The sequence below is a fragment of the Toxotes jaculatrix genome, chromosome 14 (genome assembly GCF_017976425.1).
Source record: "Toxotes jaculatrix isolate fToxJac2 chromosome 14, fToxJac2.pri, whole genome shotgun sequence".
Classification (NCBI taxonomy): Eukaryota; Metazoa; Chordata; class Actinopteri; family Toxotidae; genus Toxotes; species Toxotes jaculatrix.
The window spans coordinates 5727713-5746198 of NC_054407.1; the positions used below are offsets into that span (position 1 = coordinate 5727713).

The 18486-nt window shown below is 40.1% G+C and overlaps 1 protein-coding gene across 1 annotated transcript in view; it reads left to right on the top strand.

Moving 5' to 3' along the window:
* The first annotated feature begins 504 nt into the window (after positions 1-504).
* The window catches only part of rnf220a (ring finger protein 220a), a 191579-nt gene continuing 173597 nt past the window's right edge, over positions 505-18486 (top strand). The window contains exon 1 of the mRNA XM_041054711.1: positions 505-523. The gene's annotated coding sequence lies outside the window, so the exon portion shown is untranslated. The remainder of the gene's footprint in view (positions 524-18486) is intronic.

The window sequence follows — 18486 nt, forward strand, 5'->3', positions numbered from 1 at the left end:
CAGCGAACTGGTGTGATAGGCGATTTCTTGAGGCCTGTCAAATGCTTTTCAGATCTACTACCAGGCTATTGTAATGTATGCACATTACATTTGTTCACCTGTGTACTGCTGCACTCTTCCTTTCTACTGGGGCCACTGCAAATATTTTTTGCTGGTGTTCAATCAGAAAAATCAAAGTTCAGGTAACACAGTTTTATCTAAATGAAAATCTATGTTGTTGGACTCTAGACAGGATCAGTTTGCAGGGCATGATTGTAAACCTCAATACTGTATGGTGTTTTTGTCAGTTTGTCCCCGAGACAAATGTGCAGGAGGGAGCTACAGCACAGAGAAAAAGAGAGAGAGGCCTCTGTTGAAACAGAGAATTGGACTCACTTTGAATTATTCTCCCTGTTCCCACAGATGATGCATATGATGTAGGTTTGTAGCAGCTGTTGAAGATGCCACAGCTCTGGAGAAGTTTGGATAACCCCTCAGTTCTCCAAAGTTTCATCAAGAAGCAGAAACCTACTGTACAGCTCTGGTAAGTTGCCTGCTCTCCTCATCACAGTCACCTTTAAGGCTGTTACGTAACCAAAACCCAAACTTGATTAATCTGTTACACCGAAACACTAGTCTGGTCCCAGACCTCTGAATCATAGCCCACATCTCTACTTTGTTCAGCAAGTCACATAAAGCTCTGTGACAGCTCTTTCCTCTGGTTGGAAAAATACTCAACCATATCAGAGTTTTATATGAGGGCTAAATCACTATCGTCTTACAACCATTGAAAATGCCAACGGAAAATTGGACACAATACATTGATATTCTCGGGCCCCTTTGCCTGTATCTACTAGAGACAAGCATTTCAGATCCATGGGATAAATTGTACATGAATGTTGCTCTTTTAGCTGCAAGGAAGTGTATAACACTAAGCTGGAGATCTGAATACCCACCTACAAAACCTACCTGGCCAAATGAAATCAAGTTACATCCCACTTGAGACAATTATTATGACATTAAATCCCAGTCAACACAGCTGCTGGTTTGAACAGTATCTGATTTGAGCTTTTCGGTAAATAATGTACCTTGATGTGTATAGACTGTATCTATGTTGTTCAAATGTTCTAGCCTTTCTCTTTCATTCTTCTTTCTTTTTTTTGTGTTGAATGGGATGATATTATGTTGGGCTAATTGTCTGAGTGCCACAGGGGGATTTTGAGAAAGGGGGTGGGGGTGCTTTTCTGAAAAACCTTATTATTAACAATTTATTTTTAAATAGTAGAAAAATGTTGCCCAACTTGTGTGAGATTGACGCCGTATACAGGTTGTTGTAAATTGAATCACAGAAATAACAACACTTAAATCAATGTTTTAGTTGTGAAAAGTTGTGAAAAACTGCTACTAGCAACCACGACTGCAGCTTCTGCATTGGCTAAAAATTACATCAGCAGGGCTTATATGTCACTTTCTACTGATTGGTTAGGGTAAAATAAAATGCCAGTTAACCCTGATGACCAGGGAAATAGAGCCATGTAAGTTACAAACATGTATTAATGCCACGTAAGCAAACAATAATCATTATGAGGACAATACTTACACGCACAGTTTTCAGTCTGGGTTGTGTCATTTAATGTCTCAGTGTCTCTCTGCAACCTGATGATGTGGCAGCAAGAGGCAATTTGTTTTTGTGACAGCTGATGCAAAATACTGCAACGGAGTACCTCAGATAGTCACCAAAATCCTCCAAGATACTAATTCATGAGGTGCAAAGGGTGCAGATGGTTGTGATTTGCAAGCAGTAATGAACGTTATGTACCTGTAGGAAAATCATATTTACAGTAATGTCCTCCTTGATGTGAACATGGCATATGTGTGTTTTTCTCCCTGTTGGCTTTTCTTACTTCTTAAATGAGTAGTACCGTATACACATTTACTGAAGCGACGACAGGCACATGCAGAAACACACACACACACACACACAATACAGTTGTGAGTTCCCTAATGGTGCCTGGTGCCCTGTCATGCATTTCAAGCCACGGTGCTGGTTAATTATCCACACCATTAATTTATTGCTTTTGTATATTTGTTGCTTATTATCCCTCCAGTGAGAGAAGGAACTCACATGTGCACTCACACTCCAGCTCCCTGTCTCTCACAGACACACATCACAGAGATGGAAGTCTGTGTAGAGTTTAATTGCAGTGTAATCGGCTCCTGTAGGCACCAAGGACACAGGGAGGCCCATAAAAAGAAATGCATAAATACACACACACATTAGCAACCATACCACATGCTATAGGCTACGTGTAGTATAGATTATATAGAGTCCACAGGGAATCTATTGTGCAGTTCAGTGCCTTTTTAGCTGTGTCCTCATAAGACTGTGCTGATTCCACAAACTTTCAGGATATCACGTATGTCTTTCTGAACCATATTTCACTTTAGGTTCTATTTATATCTGTGGGTTTTGACTGACTCTGACGTTATGTCTTCATTCAGTTTGTACTGAAATAATAAGGTCATTCCGTGATGCTGTAATAACTTTACTTTTAGCTTATGGTGCTTTCTGTATCTTTTTTTTTTTTTTTTGTTCTTAATTTTTATTTTCATGTGGTTCCTTCCTATAACAGACCAAACACACTATTGAAATCCTACCCCTTGGTACCAAATAATAACCTCCATAAAAAGCCTACACCAGACACACAGACAGAAAAGTCACCAGACACCTACACAAAGACAAGGGAGGGAGCTCGAGCGGCAGATAACTTAATAGAGGGATCGGACGAGGACTAAAAAGGAAGAGTGAAATCATTAGGATGCAAATGAGAGGGAACGATTAGCATGTGTGTGAGAGATTGAAAGAGATACTGTATGAAAGGCGGAGGAATAGATTGAGTCGTCTCTGCTTTCACTGGGGTTTTCACACTGAAAGCAACAACTGTCACATGTTCGCTGTCAGAGATCCAGGCGACGGGTGCAATTAATTTTACAGTGATGACTATTTTACCAGCTACAGGAATTTGTTTTACAATACCGTGACTCATCCCACTGTCCAAACAATTTCGCACAGCGTTTTATCAAAGACATATGACAAGGACTGGCGTGTATCGAGCTTCTGCAGTCGACCTTCTGATTTTAATTGAGAATGTGATAGCACTGATCGATCAATAGATCTGGAGGTTTTCTGATCAAGGAGATCAGTCTATTAATAAACAGATAAGAGAGACAAGTGTCTGAATTTAGGGAACACAGGTAAATGCCAACTGGACTACTGCCATCTAAGACAGACAAATTCTAAACTTTTGACCCTGCTGTGTTTTTATGTATCTCATAAACTAGGCCACCGTCCTCTTTTCCACACTTTTTAAAAAATATTTTTTCTTTCTCTTTGTATTTGCCTTTCACCTGTTTTTTTACCCCTCACGTTCCTCCTGTGTTCTCCACCAATCCAAATGAGGTGAGAGGGTTCGCACCACTCTGTTAGCCGCTGTCTTAGCCGCTGAGTCTCTTCATAAAACAGAAATATGTAGTGGCTCGGGCCAAAGCCGCCACCAAATAAAATCCAGCCAAGTGTCTTCCAGGGAACCCATCCATTCACGTCATAAAAATGGCTCTTTATTTGTGTTTTCAGTCCGTCAGTCTGTTCTTGGCCATATTGCTCATCTTAGGCACTGGGATATCGCTCCTGTCCATAAATCCCCCTCTCATCTCTCTCTCTCTCTTTTTTTTTTCCTCCTTAACTCTCTCTCGTCGTCTCTGTGAGTGTTTCATGGTGCATCATGTGAGATTTATTTCCAAATATACTGTTGCGAAATGTACTGTGTGTCTTCTTGTTTTGAGGAGGGATTTACTCCCCGTTAAGAAGAGTTATGTACACTGAGGCGTTTTACACCCTGACTCTTGGTAACAGGGTGTTCTGACATATTTCACCTGGGTCTTCGCCTAATCCACATATCAATCCACAGCCTGCTTTAGAAACACTTTTACACACATTTACAGGAGGACAACGAGATCTCATGGGGTATTTGACAACAGTGTTTTTACCTCTGAGGTCTTTTGTTTTTACTTATAAATAATAAAAAATCACTGAGAAAAGTTAAAAGTAATTGTGGAAGTTGAATACATTAGATTTTAGTTTTTGTGCTGGTGTTGTATTTACCCTTATTTATGAGCATCATATTTGAACAGTTGCTACAATTCATATGTTTAAAACGAGACTTGTTAATTCACTCTGCTTTAATTCTTCATCCCTTGCTCCTTCCCACAAGAACCCTGTCTCCTAAAAATCACATTTCTATTTTTATATTTACATACAACTAAACTGCAACAGCAAAGTTTTGTAACTGCGACCAGATCCTGTTTTCTGTTAACACAATGAGCAAGTCATTAATTTACTTTGCTTGTTGCAAATATGTTGAAACTGAACATCTCAGAATACTTTATGTAGACTCTTACAGCACTGGGTTAAGTTTAGGTAAAAATTGTGGTCTGGTTTCACATTGTATTTATTTACATTTCACCAAAACGACAGTCTTTCTCTGACCTCAACCAACTTCTGTTACCTAAACCTGACTCTGTGATTGTCTCTGGTGTGATGTCATGCACTTCATGGGTCTCCCATCTACCCCAGCCACCTCCTGGCACTTTAGTTGTATATAATGTATGTAATTTCTAAGAGGGTTGCCCATACACACGTCTCTTTAAATTTCTGTTTCTGTCTTCTCCTATCTTTGAAAACTAAAAGGAGGCTCCTTCCTAGTTTACTTCACTCAGTCACATACAGTAAATCTCAATTACCCACATGCAAGCCACAAAACCCAAATACACTGGATAGAAACGGATTACATGGGAAATGATGGACTGGAGTTGAAGCAGGAGAAAAAAAGTGTATGAGTTCAGTGTCACTGAGTCAAACAACAATGTTGACTCTCTTCTTTAGTCTTTATAAAACCAACGTGTCGTCTCGACCTGTTGTGTGTTTGCTGGGGCTGTAAATAGATGCACAAGTTCTTCCTGGGTTGGAGGAAGAATTTGTCATTTGTTATAGAATGGCTGCTTAAGGCATGCTTTCATATTGCAGAGAATAAGAGGAAATTGTTGTACTATTCTACATACACTCACTCCCACATACAGTGCCACTGCCCATGACCCTTGGTATTTGCTGTTCAGAGAGTAGAATCCACACATTATAAACAGGGTGACTTCTGGGGTTATTTTGGCCTGAAGCCACACATACACATAGAAACATGCCCCCGCAGCCCCTTTCATATATAAGCTGTGCTACGTTGCTGTAAACATTTCAAAGTATAGTGTTTTGTCTTTTAACTGAACGGCTGTAGCTGTTATGAGCAAAAGGAAAAGAAGAAAAAGAAAATGACACTTCACTTAAATTCTATGATTATACCACTAAGAAACAAAGCAGTTAAAGCCCTTCATCTTGTCTTGTCTCCCAGTCTTAACTTTCTCTTTCTTATCTTCCTCCTCATCTGTTCTCCAATCTGTGTTCAAATACTCCAGTCACTACATATGTTATTTCAAGTCATTTCAAACCATTTAAACGAGAGCGATCTGACCACGCAGATGAGCTGATTCCTGTTAACTTATCCTGAAAGCAAGGGCTCAGTTTGAGATGAAATGGTTTTCTAAGATGGATCATTTTTGCCGTGTTCCTCTCTGTAGTTTCATAGTCTTCTCTCCTTTTTTTCTCCCATCTCTCTGTCCCTCTCTCTCCCTCTCTCTCTCTCCTCAGGCTGTGTATCAGGGCTCTATGTTAATGACAGTTGACAGATAGTTGAAGGGCACGGGCTGCTCCCTGTCAGCCCTGTTTTGGACTCATAATTATTTCACCAGTGTCATGTCACTGTCACCCTTGCCTGCTTAACACTGTCACACACACACACGCGCGCACACTCCCTCCCTCACACCCCCTGCCTGCTGAGCCTTGAGGAAAGAGAGAGAGTGTGTGAGTGTGTGCGTGTCTGGCTGTCACTCGACCTCAGCGCTGGCCGTTTCCCTGCCAAGACAAGCATCGCTGCCACACTGCAACCGTCGCTCTGCGTGCTCGTCTCCGTGGTAACAAACCAGAACCACAGCCTTGTGGCAGTGTGTTGGCGTGAAGGAAGGTGACTTCCCAACTGGCTACCAAAATAATGTTTGGGAAATATGTTCTACAACTGGCAACAGATGTGCTGAGGTCTGCACACGAGGGAATTCAGGAGAAATGTGAGCAGCCTGGCTGTTTTTATCAAAGTTACTTTGAGTGACAATAAAGGTGATTAGTGTATGAAACAGAGGAAAATGTTTACTTTAAAACTATCAAAACAGGAAAAGCAATGGATAGACTCCCCCATCACTGTCGTTTAAAACTGACATACAATATCAGTTTAACCCTTTTATTTTGTTGACATTGGGCCCACAGACATACTGCTTTGTGTTTGCCCCACATTTTTTGTGAGCCGGTTGTCATGTACCTTTTACTCTAAGTGGCTACTGTCTAGCTGATCTACCATAAAGGCCTGATTGATGAAGTGCTGCTGAGATAGTCATGCTTCCAGCAGGTTCTCCCGTATCTGCAGTGTACCTCTGAAGCTCTGTTAGAACGATAGTTCTTTGATGTCTCCCTGACCAAGGTCCTTCTTGCCCTATTACTCAGTTTGGTCAGATAGCCAACTCCAGGGAGAGTCCTGGTGGTTCCAAACTCCATTTCACGATTATTGAGGGCTCTGTGCTCCTACTGTGCACACCCCTTTTTATACCCCAGCATTGATCCATGCCTCACCTCTGTGAGGTCTACAAAGAGTTCCTTGGTTTTTGTTCTGACATGCAGTGTAAATGGTGGGACCTTATATATATTGGTATGTGCCTGTCGAAACTATATCCAATTGAGTTTGTCGCAGAGGTACTCAAATTCAGTTCGAGACACTTCTCACCGATAATTAAAGCAAATAGAATCCACCTGACCACAGCAAAGGGTTTGAACACTTATGTAAATTAGAGATTTCAGCTTTTGATTTTTAATGATTTTAGGGAAAAAATAGAGAAAACATGTTTTCACTTTATCATTATAGATTCCTGAGTGTAATTTTATCCATTTAAAATTAAATTGAAACCCACATAAAATGTACATAATGAAGGAGCACTGCGTGTGCCTGCACACTCAGAAAATGGCCCAACACTTGATTAGCAACACCACACTAATACTGGCTAGTTCCTACCTCTGTTCTGAGAACAGCCTCAGTTCTACTCAAACGTTTTGGAGATATTTTAACTGTTTTTTGGTTGTTGTTTTTTTCTGAATGTCTGGTGTTTCCCCACAAACTAAAAATGCACTTAAATTGGTGAATGGAAATACACTTAATGACATATCTCATCTATCTTAACATTTAATCCGAACAGAGAAAACACAGCTACAACTTCCCTGGCAGCCTTCAGTGAAATGGACAGTTAACAGTGCCTCTAGTAAACTGAAATAGATCAGTAATGAGAAACTAATGAGAAACTAATGTATGGCTTCAGAACCTTTGAATAGTAACAACAACCATGAGAAGAAGAGAATGGAGAAAAACAGCAGCTGAGAAACGACAAAAGCATGAAAAGGTGGTTACAGTAAATTTGTCAGAAAGAGAGAGGGAAGGGTGAGAACAAAGACAAGAAGACAGGATGTCTGGGTGATGGACACAGAAACGTCTGAGGTGAAGAAGCAAGAACGACTGAAAAGCAGAACAGCATAGAGGAGAGGGAGCAAGATAGATAAATAGATAGCTAGAGAGAGAACAAGAGAGAAAAGGGAAGCAATCAATGATTTAAACAATAATGCAGCCCTCTGTATTCACTGTCACACTCTCACTCTCAGCCGCCATCAGGATTGTCTCTCAGACACACACGAGTCCAGACTGTCCATCTGCCTCATGCTCTGTCTTGAAGCTGGAAGGTGGAGTCACCTTCCTCTTCCTCCACTTCCCCCTCTCTGCTTTCTATCCCTCTCCCCTTTCCGTCCCTCCTCTTGTGTTTCTGTCTCTCAGACTTTGTTACTCACACCATCATGTCACAATCAAGTCTCTCCTGCTTAATCTACTGTGCCTTCTTCTCTTTCTCTCCTCTCTGTCTGTTTTCCGAGTTTAAGTATGTCTATTCTTACATGTACCAACAAACACACTCCTTCCTCACTCTCCTCCTCTTCCTCACACACTCTTCTGTACTTATCTCTCAGGGCATTTCCATTTTTTTTAAATTTTTGATTGGTGTGTGCAATTTTAAAAAAAAGAAAAGAAAGAAAGGGAGTATTTAAAGATCGCCACACACTCGTTCTGTGTGTACAGCAGCCACTATAAGACTGGAAACACCTGCGATTCATTCCCTCACTCCTCCCTCAGTCTTTGCCTCTCTCCTACTTCCAGCCTTCTGTTTAAATTAAGGTGGGCTGACAAACAAATTAAATCTGTCACATCCTGTTTGCATGAAGCAGACAGGAAGTCAATATCATCAGCCATGTTGGTTAGCTGGAGTTCTAATCACACCTCAATGCCATGGCAACGGAGATGAGGGTGAGGGACGGAAGAGGCCACGCAGGCTATACACCCTCATATCTGTCGGCCTACTCTCTGCTGTGCAGGTTTATTGTAATTCTAATTAACACAAATTTCTTCTTTTTTCTTGTCAGGAGTCACATGCATTAGCCTGATATTCTCAGATATTACCTTTTCGAGCCATTTGAGTTTTATAGGTGTCTGGCATTTATACTAAATAGAGCTGAATCTTGTCAGACCTTTAAACTTTGGGCCCTGTTTGAAGAAAACATCACATACACAGTGGCATGATGTCACAAAACACACAGGAAAAAATCACACACACATAGCAAATCATTCAGTCATGCCCATGCCCAGACACACACACACAGAAAAGACCAAAGGTCACCGTAGTCTTCGTGTCTTTAGCCTGTGTTTGTCAAATCAATGCAGACCTTCTCTCTCCCCCACACACTCTCCCTGTCTCTCTGCCTCACACACACACACACACACACGCTGAGAAAGACATACTGGCTGCTGTGTTCTACTCCCTGTGGAGACATATAACTAATCTCAGAGACATCAGTCACAGTCATATGCTGGAGGCAGTGTGTGCAGGTGTGCATTTTTGCGCATGTGTGTATTTGTATGCGAAGTTCAAGGGTCAGAGGTCAGGACACCTGCAGGGCAGAGTTTGACCCTGCCACCCCCTAAATACACAGGCTTCACACCAAGATCTTCACTGCAGTAAATTTGTGGCTGTAAAGATTCAAAAAGAAGAGAAAAAAAAATTGGATGATAAAAAAAAAAAAGGTGGAACTGCAGAACAAAGAGAACCTTTTATGACAGTCTGACTGTCTTTAGGGAACACAAAATTCTATAAATTCCATTCACTTTTTTTTGCAAAACTGACTCATTTGTTCATGCAGGCTTTTTTGTTTGTTTGTTTGTTTGTTAACAAACAGCAATAGTTTTACATTCTCTCTATCCAGCCACACTTACAGTACATATCCAATTATGTCATTGCTCCTGCACTTCTTCTTCCTTTCTTCTTGCCCTCAGGTTAAGTCATGTTTACTCATTTGACCCTGCTGGTCTGCTGTTTAAAAATGCATGAACAATAAATAAGGATGCTACCTCCCTCTCTCTGTAACTTGCTCTCTCTCTCTCTCTGTCTCTCCATTCACCCATCTATCCATCCATCTGCTCATGTTTGTGCAGAGCTCATTCAGCCTCTTAAAGGAAATGGAAATCCTCTGTAGTGACCCTGCAGTCTCTGAGGTGACTAACTGATATCCTCTCGGTCAACATTTACAATTCTTTGGCTACAAGGTACAAACCTATCAGGAACTCCATGTCCCAAAGGACACTGGAGCTGATGTTTTTTAAAGGGGACTGGTTGACTCCTAGGACCTTGAAGATGAGGCTCTTTAAGGATCTAGATACCCCATAAAGCATGGGGTACATCCCCTCTGTGAAGCACTTACTAGAACTACATATCCCAGAGGGCCACAGTGCTATAGGTTCCTCACTTATGACACATTCATAAAATATGTGAACAGAACAGACATGCATTTTTTTAATTTTTTTTTGCATGCCATGCATGCTGCAGACTTGTGTTGCTTGATGTCACAGGGTTGGTGTCAGTATATGTCATATTTGATCATTTTGATTTATGTTACAGAATTGTATAAGTGCGGACAAGCAATACCCACAGACTTGCAATTATGTTTACAATATTTTACCGTTGTGGCTCCCAGTCCAACATATGGATCATTTGTACGTGGAAAAGGCTTAAAATACTTTACACTATGCATCTTTTTCCTTTTCTGTCAACCCTCACACTTGCAATGCAAAGACTTCTTTTCTTGCCTTCAAAAATCAGGTAACATCAGGTTTTCCTCCCGTGGATAATGAGGGCAACTTCTGCTCCTGTCCAATGTCATCCTTTAGCTCAACACACTTGTCATGATGGCAGCACATCCAAAAATCACCTTTCTCCTGGCTGTGGACACTAACCAGGGACATTCAACATTGACCTGCGAGGCTAAAATTATAGGCTAAATGGAGAAGACCTCGGTGGGAGAAGTGAGATGATGTCAAGTACAAACAAAAAAAATCCAGCTCTGAGTAACTTTTACCAGTATTAAATCTCTGTGGTATCAAGATTCATTATACATCTAATAAATGGTGAGGTGTCTTGTCAACAGTTTTATGGTTTTTGTGTCTTGTAATGGTTACCACTGTTGGCCTCTGGGAAAATAATTGGCAGTAAATGGCAGGATGTACTCCAAAATGGGTTAAGGCAAAGAGAGTAGGGTGTACAGTGGTTCTGTTTTCATAGGTGAACATGTACACATGTGTAGGCAGGACGTATGGTTCATGCATTTTTAGTTGCACATGGATGGCTGCACATATTTACTCACAGACATGTGCAGAAAACAGAATTTACATGCAGGAAACAGGAAGTATAATAAGAGCTTAAAGTTGACTCTGTTGTGCAAAGCCTTGTGTTTAATGACAGATTGCATCTTGTACAATCTTGCGCCATGTTACAGTTTAACCAGTTTAAATTCTGTCTCTTCACAAGGTCTTATGGGTAGCCCTAAATTCCAGTGGTGGTGATGAATCTGCAAAGAGAAACAGTGAGACAGACAGAGAGAGAGAGAGACCCCTATTCGGGGGAGTCAACAGTTCGTGTCTTTATTAATGGTGATCTGTGAGTAAAATGCTTTTTGTGCCGCAGGGACAATTTTCTTTGCACAACCGCAAGTGCCCACTGGTGAAAATTATCTGCAAGCTTAAATGTATCCAGCTCTCTAAATAAATCCACAATCTGATTTTATACATTTGTGTGACAGAGACTGTCCTCCCATAAAAAATGACCCCATAGGTTGTTTGAGTAAGCAGCTTATTTTGACCCGTAATTGTGTTCATGTAACAAAGCCTTCTAGTTGCCAAGAAAGAAGTCAGGTTATAGAACCACAAAGTCCTGGTAGGGAGGTGGTCAGGGCCAATGAATGGGTCGACAAATCCTTTGACTTTAACACGGGAGACTGCTGTGTGTTTCCCATTTAAAGCAAGCATTTAAAGTCAGCTTTATTTCTTTTAAAAATCTTTTGTTTCATTTAAACAACTGTTCCATAATTTGTTTTTATAAACATAAAAGCTGTCCCATGATTTAGTATCTTGACATGTTTAGCATGTTTATCATTTTAATCATGACAGTGAAGACATTGACATTGCTTGTAAAATTTGTTCACAAAGTGCATAACTGTTGCGTCCTACATTACCTCCCTTAATGCTAATAATCCTTTGCAAAACAAAATTCATTAGGCAAGCTGCATGAAATACGTGAATTAAAAGCAAATAATCTCAGATGTGCTTTGAGTTTGTTTCAATGTCACATTCAGAGATACATCTGCATCATTAAACAGACGTCTGGGTACGTAACTCTGGTACAATAGAAGACGAATAGAAAAAAAACAGACCAGCAAGGACAAACGTTTTAAAACAGCAGGAAAGCCATCAATCTTTCCCCAGATCAATTTCCTAAAGGCCAGGGGATCAGGAATAAAGCCAGAATGGGGTTAATCTGTGGAAATTATTTTGTTATTAATAATAATTTCTTAAATATCTAACAGCCAGGAAAGACGAACTGTAACGCTAATCAAAGCTGATGGGAGAGTCTGTCTTTGTGCATCAGGAAATTTCCACCCCTTGATTGCTTTAAGTGGTGTATGGATTTAGTTCCTATGCATTCAGTGCAAGTGAAAAGATGAAAGGAATTAATCCTAATGTGTTGCAATTAAACACAGAATTCTTTTCTTGTAGTAGTTCGATATGTTAACCTCTTCTAAATCGCATTAATAGAAGTTTTATACATAAACAGTTACATTCACTGCAATTAGTCGTTGGTAAGTCAGCAGTTTTCATTATGAAGTAAATGCACTCTGATTCCGTTTAACTGCTGTGTTGCTCATAAATAGTCACAATATTATGTTGTTAATAGATTCAATAGTCTGACTGTGTGTGTGTGTGTGTGTGTGTGTTGGTGTTGTGTGTGGCATAATGAAGTAGCAAAAAGCTGCCTTCATCCCAAGACCCCTGAAACAAGCAATTATGGCTAATTTGTCCTTTTAAAAAAGACATGGGGAAGCCATTTGTCCTTAAACACACACATACACACACACACACATGCACAATGAGAGAATATTCATGTCTCTTCCTCCCCCTCCACAAACACTTAGGAGCTAATTATTGTTATTAGCATCATGGTTGAAATCCCCCCACAAGGACATGTCAGCACACTTCAACATCTGTACACTTCTGTTCTTTCATCAAAGGAACGAGAGAGACGAGAGAAGAGGAGGGAAGAAGTGACACATAAAAATGTCCTGAGATCACCTTGAAAGGGCCTAATCAAAATCGTCTACACTTCCAAGTCATTTTGTTTCACACACAATGACACCTTTTCACTACAGCGGTAATTGCCTCTTGCAAAACTATTGGCCTAATATATACATGAATATTGATTTAGCCATAAGCAGCACCATTCCCATTATAGACAATGTTGCTCTGATTTTACTATTATTTCAATCACAAGGCCATTATGGAAAAACACATTCAGTACAATGACAGCATATTAACTATAAAACATGGATTAGACCATGATTCCTATTCAAGATGAAAGCTATAAACATGGGTGAAGATCAATAAACTGTGGATTGACTTAAATATAGTTCATGTCAGTGGAGCAGCAGGAATAAATAAAGCATATTTGGCCATAATGTGACTCCTCCATCCTCACTGATCCACCAGCTAATGTCCAGTTCAGTTTGGTTTTGGCAACTTCATCCATCCATTCATCCATCTGTCCATCCATAGTGTCATGGTGGCAGCAGTCTAAGCACAGTAGCCTAAATGCCCTTCTCCCTAGCTTTGTCCAAAGCTAGATGGGATGTATAGGCTGGAGATAATCCCTCCATCCTTTTATTGATCTTCCCTGTGGTCCCCTCCCGGTTGGACATAACCAAAACCCCTACAGGTAAACTTCCATGAGACATCCTGATCAGATGTCCAAAACACGTTAATTAGCTCTACTCAGAGGTAATTCCAATTCTCTGTAAGGGTGAACCCAGACACTCTGTGACAGCACTTAATTCTGCAAACAAACACAGATCCACGGCTTTTTGTCATTTTTCAAATTTTACAACTATAGTTGAGTGTTGGTAGTTTTTGATTCTTAGATTTTTATGCCTATGTGAAAGCGGCTTTAGTGTACCTGCAATGGGTTTGTACACAGGTACAGCACAGATTACACCATAACTGATGTCCATCACCTCAAAAATATATAAGTAGTGTCACATCTGTGGTGGGTTTTTTGATCCAGTGCCAAGGTCAGACTCAGCATGGCCTAGGTCTCTTTGGAGATTGTTGTGGTTGTTTCAGTTTGATTGTTTTAAAACCCTGTGTAGCTTCACTGGAAGTATCTTGACATCTCTTTCTATTCTTACATTCCACCAGTTTCCCACTAGAATGAGAAAAATATGATTAAAAACAAGATTGTAAGGGAAATATTCAATAGCTGCATTTTGACAGTGTTAACATTTGGAGGATTTTGTCTTTAAACTTAAAAAGATACTGTACATATTGTGCTCACAACGCTCATCTGTCTCTTATTCTAAAACACAATACACAGGCTTTAGCCAATTGATTGTTTGATTCTTCAGTGTCTTCCACAAAGACACATGCTGCCAATAAACACACATACACCCACACTCAGACACACAAAATTAACTGTCTTGCTCTTGTGTCTAATGCATCTGTCATATCAGGGATAAGCCCTTTTGATCTCTCGCTCCCTCTCTCTCTGACAGCTGGCTTGCTGCTCACTGGTCCTAAATGAATTGATATTTCTTCTGGCCACTTGAATTTGTCACTTGACTTCTCTGTGTAATCTTCACTCCTTAGTGACGGCGGTGTCTGCGGTGTGTGCATGTGCTTAGAAACCTTGGTAGCACAGTTCTGTGTTTTGGATGAAAACACATGGCTAATAGAGTCACTGACTGTCAGGCCATCAAGTCAGGCAAAATGCCTGTAGAAGGCCTGCATGATGAACCTGTCAGAGGTGATCTCATTTTTCCTTCAGAAGCAACAATGAAACATAATCGCCTGTAGAAGCATGACTAACACAGTGGAAGAGAAATCAAAATTTACAGACAGTACAGAGCATGGCCCTGTGTGTGTATTATTATTGGTATACAGTATTGCCGGGTGTCTGCGGGTTATAAATCTGGAAAACAAATGTAAATAGAAGTTGAGTTCTTTTTATCTCAAATCACAAAGTGCATCTTGTTACCCTCAGCTGGGTCAGGCATATGAGATCAGGACTGTAGTAAATACTTGCAGGTGGGTTGTGAACCTTGTTCATCCACAGCCTCATAGACCTAAAGGGCTGGTCAGCTTAATAACGTTATGTGCTGTAGCAAGTTTCTTGCTGCCTCTGAGTATATTTTTTAGGACAGTGATATAAAGAAAAAAACCTTTTCCTCATTCACATTGAACAGTCACACTGGTAAGCTTTACGTATGGTCTGGTAAGATTTTTACGTGTTTTACATGCACGTCGGTTTGTTCATATTGTGCCTTTTAGATCCAGATCTAGCTGAGCCAATGTGAAAGATGTGTCTCTGAACTGTAATATCATCTATAAACTGTTAAAAACGCATCTTCCGTGGTATATCCCTTCATTTTGATCACATGGTGAGTGTACTGTAGCTCTGAAGCCGACCAACTTTTGTCAAAGTCCGCTTAAAGTCACTCACCTGAATCCCACAAGAAGAAGCTACAAGCAGCAAGTTACTACATCTTACATGTCACCTTTTGTTCCTGAATCTCTGTGTTTGTCTCATTTTAGCTGGTCACACCAGTGCATGTGTGTGTCTTCAAAATTCTGTTTTCTAAATATCAGTCCCGCGTGTTATGGCAGGGTTGAGAGAAAGAAGCACTAATGTTAATCAGTGCACAAAATGAACATTTTCATCGCATCTTTCAAATGAAACAAAAACCACAGACCCACTCTCCCATCTGCTTTTCTCCTCCTAGCTCTGCTTCAGTCTTTATATATCTGTCTTTCTTTTGTGTCTGAGTTCAATCACTCCATATCTCTATCAAAAGCACTCTTGAGGAATATGGCACAATAATACTCAGCATAAAATCAATGGCTTGTTTAATTTAAACAGGGAGGAAGTGGGAAGGCTGGGTAATTGCAGAGAAAGGCCCACAAATCAGCCGTCCTTGTTATCCCATTTGACGGACCATTAAACATCTGCAGGAATAAACATTATTTTTAGCTTAACTACCAGCTTCTGCCAGCTATAGAGAAGATGGGCAAATCATTTCAACAAAAAAATACAAGTGGACTTTAGAAATACAAAAGTCAGGAGTGTTTGTTTATTCCATCATATTTGTATTTAAATGTTTTCCTGCAGTAACTAACAGCTGACACTGTGTAGCATCTGTGGATAATTTTAATTGTCAAACATGGTCATATATATATATAACTCCTCAGCTTTGCTTCTTCTGTTTTAACTAGTAGCTTATGGTGGCAAATATTAGCTGATTTAGCAAATTTACACCTAAAATTGCTTGTAACTTATTTATTGTTACTTATTCACTTTGTGGCTCTTTTCTTCTTGAGTTACTGTGACTACTGCATTTTAGCATATCATGTTATTTCAGTATTTTTATTACAAAAGAAGAGCAAGCAGTAAACACTCCACCTCACCATGTTTGTGTTTTCTGTTGTGTAGTCCCATTTGTCTCATTCTGATTCAGGTCATTTATTGAAACCGACTCAAGAGGATCATAGGAAATGAAGGAAAATTCAGTGTGTCATCATCCTTTAACTGCTGTTTGTGGTTGCATTTAGCAAATGATGCACAGATCGAGTTTGAAGTGTTTGCCGGTTTGTCACTGTCAAAGTCAGTTATTATCTTCACACTTAGGAGGACAAAAGGAATACATTTCTATCATCAGTTCAGTAATCATTTTTGCATTGTTAGCCCCTTCCCTCACTCAAACATGACTGCTAATGCTATAAGAGAGATTTGAAAAACCCCTTCGGTTCTTTTGTTCTTAATATGTAGTTAGTGCTTTTGAAATTAGGACCAAGTGTCATTCACCACAACTGAATCTTGAAGCCAGTGCAGAAATGCTTCTTCATGCTGTTAACTGAAGACCTGTAAAGGCTCCAACATGCTACCTGCAGCAGTCCCTGTGCAGTCTTCTCTGAGGCTGTGTTTGCACTGTCCGAGACAATGAATATGTCCATGGGGGGGGGGGGGGGTTATCATTGCTCTCCAACACTACAAAGGAAAGTTGCTGTAGAAGAAGACGAACTTGGCAGTTCATTGTTAAATCTTTTATAGTTTGTGTATGTCATAGTTGTACAGCAGGTGTGCTGACTTCTACTTGCTTTAATGTGGTTACCTGATTTTTGGAGTGTTTTGCTCAGGGTTCCCACAGACCAATGAGCTGATCGTCAACAAGGAGCCATGTGCAGTTAGTACGGCCTGAGGGTACGAGCAGTTTGTGGAACCCTTTGGAAGAAACATGTAGTCAAGAGGAAAAATCCCCAACTTCTCTCTTAAATTTCGAAGTCAAAGCTTTCCCTCACTTTATTTTCCTTTTCAAGTACAAGTTAAGGCCTCAGTAGTGATCATAACTTCTTCTAATGTTTCTCAGCGGTGTATTTGAAATCTTATTGTGCCATTGAGGTGATGCTAAAGTTTCAATTTAGTTTGCTTGAAATTGAAATTGTTCTCAGTTTGGCTGCCTCTACTTTGTTTTTCTGTCAAACCCATAATGGGTCGTGTCACAGACACAAGGAACGTTTTCATCAGTCTTGTTTTAAAACAGGCAAACATAACAACAATCAATTTTACTATTTTATTTCATCCATTTACAACTAAGATTTCTTGGCAATCCAAAACTTGTGTAATGATTTAATTCTGGGGAAAAAAATGAGGTGTATTTCTAATCAGCGTGTTCAAATTATTCTCCAGCGCCCCAGACTATAGCAGCAGGTACAGTTTCAGTGGAGTAATATGGGGATTACTTGGACTATGAAATAGGATGGTTTTACTGGGTAGATGATCATAGAAGGAGACCACTTCACCATCTTCACCTGACTGACTGAGGAAATTGCTCATTCTTTCTCTGTCATTGTAGTTTCCCCCCTCATATTTATCTCTGTTTCAGAGAACAAAGCAGATACACATTAGATACTCATGTGACCCCTCAGCTCCTCTCTTCTTTTTCACAGATGAGACTTTTTTTTTTATATGTTGCCCTTGATAAATGTTCCCCCGGGGAGTTGTCAGAAATTAACTTTATCTGGTCTTTAATTACAGTACATGTGCTCTGATGCATCTCTCACACCGTCCCCCCAACCCCAACATCACCCTCCTCAGCCCACCCCAACATTGTCATTTTCAAAGCTATTTTAAGACAATGTGTGATTATCTGTGACATTGCTTGACATGTGCCTCAAGGCTATCTCTCTCTTCACTATCTCTGCTCTCTCCCTGTGTCTTCCTCTCTCTTTCTTTATGTCTCTCTCTAATCAAAAAGCCAAACCATGCAGACAGCTCAGAGCAAATAACAAGTCACTCCCCACGGATGTTTGAAGATGACGGAGAGACCAGAGAAACGAGGGAGGAAATACACTCTGATCGTTCCCGGTCTTGAAGCCAACCCAATATTCCAACCCATATTTTTGCACTATTTTTGCAGTATTTTTTTCAGATATTCTAGTTTTTGTTGTGATCCATATATAGATGTGTTAAATGTAATGTCACAAAAGAGTCACGTGTTAGGAAATCTTCAACAAAGGTAACAATATCAATAACAATCATCCAAAATTTTATTACATGCATATGAAAACACAATGCTATTTATTATGGTTAAAAAAAAAAGTATTCATGTGCTTGGAATGT